Consider the following 6,726-nt stretch of genomic DNA (forward strand, 5'->3'; position numbering starts at 1 on the left):
TAAGAACTCCTGTCCTATAGGATTCTTCATAGCTAGATAGGAAGCAAAAAAACAGAGGAGACATTTTGTAGATTCCTCAACTATCCCCATCAAAATATTAAATTTAGGCAGTTTTTATGCAGACTGAAATCAGCCTCCTAAGACTGAGACCACATAGCTTTTCCCTCCTCCCTCCTTTTCCTTTTCTCCTGATCTTTGCCCAGGAAAACCAGACAGGCAGCCCAATCCTGAGTGGTAGCAAAGTAGCTACCACTGTATCCAGCAGGCACCAGGAAGCAGCCGAAGGTTTCCTTGGCAGAAAGGACTTTCGTCCCTTCCCCCAGGGAAAGCCCCATGCCCAGCAATAGGGCTTCTCAAGTTTGCACCAGCTATTTGCTGGTGCAGACTTGAGATACTCCATGTTGGGCCTTCCGGCCTGACACGGAGTTCAGGATATGCCAGAGCAGAGCTCCTCCAATCCTGCCCGCACCTGCCCCAGTTCCAATGAAGGACCCTATCAAGCTGGTGCCATTGTCTTACCATTGCCTATGTGTATAGGTGTATGAGAAGCAAAAAGAATGAGAATGAGAGCTTCGTAAGAACTGCTTGATCATACAGGGACAGAATAGGCAGTGAAACAAAGCCTATCCTCCTGGGGGACTGAGTCCACAGTGACAATGGCACAGTGACAGGAAGGACTTTAAAACTGCAAAATCACAAGATCAATGTAGTGGAGAGGAGGCTATTGTTTCAAAGTGAACAGTGCCAGCTTGGACAGAGTCCTGCTTTCACAAAAGCTTATTTATTGAGAACCCCTCACTGACAATTTATTGGGGATGAGTGTATTCATAGGGCTCCTCTGCTCTCCTCTCAGAGTCCTTTGGGGAACTGCCTGTTCTTTTAATGATCGTGGAGAAGAAATAGAGAGAATGTGTAGAAAGAAGCATTTCATAAGCGCACCAACACACATTTTTCTCTGCCAGCCACCATTTCTCTAGGGACAGCCTCTAATGAGACCATTGCCAACATGAATCACACAATGAGACCAAACGGGGTCTTCGATCTTTTTAGAACAAGTACCTGTTCAAAGAAAAGGGGAAAAAAGAATTTGAAATCACTTTAAAGAACTAGCACTCGAAATGGTTTTTAAATGTCTATTTGATATTGAAGTCATAGAGAAAGAGCTTCTTGTAATCATCAGAGGCTAGTTCAATACTTTTTCTTTACCCAGACTGGCCCCATTCAATATGGCGAGGTTTCAGGAGGGGGAGGAAAGAAAATGGAAATGCTTTTCCTCTCCCACTCTCCAGATCACACCCCCACCAGCTAATAGTTCAAGAAGACTGAAGCCCTTAACAGTAACATTTCCAGAATGGAGATGCATTGTAACATTTTATTGCAGGTCCCCACTTAGTCTACATTTGTTTTTCAGTTTCCAACGCTAGACGTGCTAGAGATCTGTTGTTTATCTCCATCTAGCACACTCGGGTCACATTCATTTTTGAGGTTCTAGCACACTTGCCAAGCTAGCAATCTTTTCTTCAAGTTCAAGGCTAGAATACATGGCTGCCTCCACTGTAATGGTTCTGGGGTCAGGATGGTGCTGCCACTGCATCTCTACAGTAAAAATCCTATATACTTTCAAATTAGATGACATTGTCATTCGTCATTTGTTTTTGAAGCACACTAGAAGCATACTAGAGGCATGCTAGCGCCATTACTTCTGGCTGTTTTCTAGCTGAAAAAATGAATGCAGTATTAAAGTACTCTGCTTGTGGCAGAAAAATCTCTGACACAGATTGGCTGACATAGTGTGATGGCATAGAATGTTCATGAACAGTCCAACTTTCTAGGATCAAAGCTCTCTGCAGAACTGTATTCTCAGATTCTACGAAAAGAGTTAATTTGTCTGGGATTAACACACAAGTTCAGCTGGGACCTCATTTAGGTCCTATGGAAAGAGATGCTATGTGGGAAAGGCTAAAGTTTGGGAAGCTGACTGAGCAAAGTCCCAGAAGGTAAGCAACTCAAGGGGCTGAGACTCAGCATATGAAAGAGGAACAGAGCAAGCAGTGGAGTGGGTCTTGTGAACTTGAGAGAAGGGAAGATGGGAGAGATAGACTGAGGAAAGGACTTGGGTTGGGTTCATGGACTAGGTACTAGGGTATCAAAAAGGGTGTGGATCCAAGACAGGGATCCTGTGCTCTTAAGATCTGGATCAAAGGAAGAATTCTGTTACTGCTAATACCACTGCAGCATGTGCCATAGCAACCTTTAAAGGGGCATTGGGGATAAAGTAGTGGGTTGCAGTACTGAATTACACATAGATTTTAACTGGTCAACCAAGTCTTTGGCTACAGGCTTCTTCTAGTTATCCTTACTACTTATTATAACATATCATTTTCCAGCTCCACTTCAGCACCTACTACCTTTCTCTTTCTCCATTAAGTTACTGTAAAAGGGCAAACAGACCAAGCATGAAATAGACTTTGAGATTACAAGCAATGGTATCTTTCCTGATGTTCCTCAGACCTGTTAAGTGCAGTTGGCAGATACTAAGAAAGAGCACATTGATACTGTGAAGGGAAATTTATGGTAATAGCAGAAAATTGAACATAATGAGATGCCAGAAACAGAGATCTGTGTGTCAGAGTGCTAACAAGCATTTCTTGTTAGTATGCAAAAAACTACAGGTGAATTACTTTCAGGTGGTTTCCTGGTAAGAGTTTTATTCCATCATACAGATCATGGTCATCAACTGACCCCAAAGTGGGTCATGCTCTTATCCAAGCTGGGTTTCATGAGTAGTACCCACATCTCTCTCTCTCTCTCTCTCTCTCTCTCCGCCCCCCCCCCCATATGTGTAAGGGGAGATGAAAGAGGAAGCAAGCTGGGGAAAACCGTAACTTTTAAGAGTAGTTGAAAGACCTATAACAGAAGCATTGCTGCCCACAATGTACAGACAACATTTTTGAATCACTGTGTCAGTTCTTGAGCTTGCAATACTTCTTGAGCTTGTGACTTGAGAAGCATCTGTATGGGTTAGCCTGTGCACCATCTGTTACCAGGTGTGCTTTTAAATACACCTAACATACACATATGGTGGAAAATTAATTTGTGTGTTGAAATTCTGTGTAGTGGCCAATGGCACAGCTGTGTGTTTCAGCAGAGAAGGACAAGAGAGGCTACGCTGAAAGTGGCAAACAAAACAAACGTACTGTGGGAATACAGTTCGAACCTTTATATACAGGAATTTTTAATACACAGATTTGACTCAACAGGAATGGCCACTGCAAATGAGAAGGATTGTACTGGTCCCTGGAGAAGGGAAAAAATGCATCTTTTTTAAATCACAGTTTAAAAAAACTGCTTTTCTTACTGTTGTAGAGAGACAGTCATGCAAGCGATCATTCCATTCTTCAGCTGAGCCAGGCAAAGACAGGGGGTCCACTGCATTTCCGATTGCTGACTGCCTCTCTACAACAGTAAGAAAAGTTGTTTTTAAACCACAATTGTAAAGGGACGCACTTTTTAATTTTTTTAAACTGCTTTCATTTAACACATTTTATGGTATCAGCAGGGAATCCCAGAATCAAACCCCTGCGGATGTCAAGGCACGACCTTATTCCATTAAGAGCAATGGAGGAGCAAGAAACCTGAAAGTGGGTCTTTGTTTTTCCACTGTTTTTTTATCCACTGATTTTTTTTTTTAATCTACTAAGGGTTCTGGAATGGAACCCCAGCGAGGGACGACCTGTAATTAGCAATAATTTGAGTGTTGATGATGTGTTGAAAGGATATTTTAATTTAAAATCTAATCCTGATTAGATTTTGAACATCAATGTGAGGCTTCAAAAGCAGTTATGAAGGGTATATTAATACAAAAGGACTTTTTATTTTTAAAAAGGTAGGGAATATGAGGAAGTGAAGAAGTGAAAAGTGGCAACTCTGCAGATTCAGATTCTGGAGAAAGTACAGAAAGACCTGCTCGCAAGGGGTACATAGGAATCTAGAAGCAATTACAAAATAGTTAAATTTATTGAATGATATCTGGATGGAGAAATTGTTGAGATACCTGGGACAGAAAATGTTTGACAAAGGTAATTAGTCAGATATAATCCTACTAAATACATTTTAGAAGAGGCATGAGCTCTCTTCAGTCGGTTTCAGTGCACCTGGGTAGAGGACGAATGGGAGCACAGCCAAGTACCAGCATGCTCTGTAACACCCTTGCTCTTCTTGCATTCAGAGGCAAGTATTGAACAAGGGAAGACTTATTCCCTGGTTTCTGTAACTCTTGCCACTGAGCCCTTCAAGTTACAAGCAGAATATTTCCCAGGTTCAGCATTTGCCACAGCAGACAAACATTGAGTGAAGGGAGGGCAAGAGATGTGAAGTAGTGGATGAAAGGAGTGGCCAGGCGGGTCTGGGCCCTAGGTTGCCAGGCCATGGGGGATGTCAGGGGCTGATGCACTCCCCACTGTGCACTCCCCCCTGCTCTGGCTCTTTCCCAGGCTCGTCACAGGGGGGTGCACAGAGCTTGTCACTGGAAGTGGTGAGTGCCTTGATTTGGGCTCACCAACCCTCCCTTGGGTCCAAACAGCTCTGAAATTGAGCCATTCCAGAAGCAGGAGGCATATCCAGTGCAGGGCGGGGCGATGCAATGACTTGGGGGTTGATGTTCTGCATCACTGCATTGCATAGCCTGGGAGATAGGAGACTCTCTGCTGGAAACACCACATCAGCACGGAGGGGCATGCCTAGCTGGGGGCACTCAAATGTGACTTCTACCCAGGTATGGTGTATCCAGAAACATAACAACTGAACAGGGCTATAGCTCAAACCTTATTCCACCATGGAAAACAGGAAATGATTAAGCAGCAGTAATACCAAAAAGATACAGTGGAGGAATTTGTAAAATTCTGCAAAACAGTTTATATTTCAGATAACACACCTGGAAACCAGATTGGAAAATTTTTGAGAAAACAAAATGTATAACAATTTGAAAGGGGGAGATGTAATTTATTGACCCGCTCAGGTTACTGTGGAAGAAGTAAAATAAGTGATGATGGGTGCAATCCTAACCACACTTTCCTGAGAGTAAGCCCCATTGAACAACAACAACAACAACAACAACAACAATAACAGGTATTTATATACCGCCTTTCTTGGTCTTTATTCAAGACTTTATTCAAGGCGGTTTACATAGGCAGGCTTCATCTAAATCCCTATTTAAATAGGGATTTTTACAATTTCAAAGAAGGTTCTTTCTTTCAAGAACGACTACATTCAAGGTGTTTCATTCTGATCTGGCTTCACATTCTGGCCTCCATCCTCCCAAGCTCAGAGCAGACGGAATTGCTCGGCTTCAGCTTGTCAGCTGCTCCAAGGTCGCACGGTGCCGGTGGCCTCAAACTGGCGACCTTGTGGATGTTATCTTCAGGCAGACGGAGGCTCTACCCTCTAGACCAGACCTCCTGCCCAAAATAGGACTTACTTCTGAGTAGACCTGGTTAGGATTGTGCCCTATGAGTCTAAAAAGTAATAAAGGCCCAGGGTCAGCCCAGCCATGAAGCAGACTGAAGTGGCAGTTTTGAGTGGCAGACTGAAGCAAACAGTGAATTGGTGAGGGGTGCCCCACTCCCTGCTCCTGCCGGGTGGCTCCTCTGGCCTGCTGCTCGCCCAGCTGCTTCACTGTGTGTTCCAATTCTCTTCTTTGTCAGTGAGAAGGAGTGTAAGGAGGACAGTAAGCAAGCCACTTCTTCTTCCAGAGCTGCTGCTGCAAGGAATCTCAGCAGTGGTCCTGAAGAGAGCGTTGAGAGAGAGAAGCAGCAGGGTACCACGGTAATCCAGGACTGATTGAAACAGAATTGGTTGGCCTCTCTTGTCTCCTTCTTGCCCAGGTTGATTTGGAACTGAGAATGGGTGTAGAAAGTGGATTAAAATGGCATATTCATGACTTATTACCAGAATTAGTGCTATCAGGACAGTATCAAAATAATTTAAATTTTATGGGAAACTAGAAACAGTCCAAACCTACCTTTCCCCTGTCATCGTTGTTATTATTATTATTATTATTAACTTTATTTCTACCCCGCCTTTCTCCCCGGAGGGACTCAAGGCGGCTTACAACAAGGTTAAAACAGATTAAAAACATAATTTAAAAACAGATGAAAGCATATTAATAGCCTGTCATAGCATGCAGCCACACAAAAATGGGCTGTCCTGCGTGCTATGGTGGGGAGGGGTAGACTGGGATGCTTGAGAGGGGGAAGGGAATATATTATGTTCCCTTACCTTCCTGCAAGCCTCCTGCTTACCAATGGGTCTCCTTGGACCTGCACCTGCTCTTTAGCTAGCACAAGCTTGAAGCAAGAAAGGAGGTATGTTGTAAGGCAAGGAAGGGAATAGCATCCTGGTGCAAGTAAGCAATGCTGGGTGCCACTCCCTCCAGCCTCCTGACATGCCTCCAACTCTCCCCTGTTCCACCCCATTCTGCCCTCTCTGCCCTTGATTCACTGTTGTTGACAGGTGCTCGCAGGTCCACCAGCGCACGCATCTTTTGTGATGCTAGAAAGCTATATAGCCTGGGACAAGGGTACCTGAGAGACTCTGCTTCTAACCTGTCCCCTGAGATCATGTGAAGACAACACATCCCAGGAAGTGTTATTGGGGACACTTGTTCAGTACCCTGTCTTTGGTGTGTGAAGTTCCAAAGGGTTCTATCTTGTTGCCCACATGAAGCTG

The sequence above is a fragment of the Tiliqua scincoides genome, chromosome 4, assembly GCF_035046505.1.
Source record: "Tiliqua scincoides isolate rTilSci1 chromosome 4, rTilSci1.hap2, whole genome shotgun sequence".
Taxonomy (NCBI): Eukaryota; Metazoa; Chordata; class Lepidosauria; order Squamata; family Scincidae; genus Tiliqua; species Tiliqua scincoides.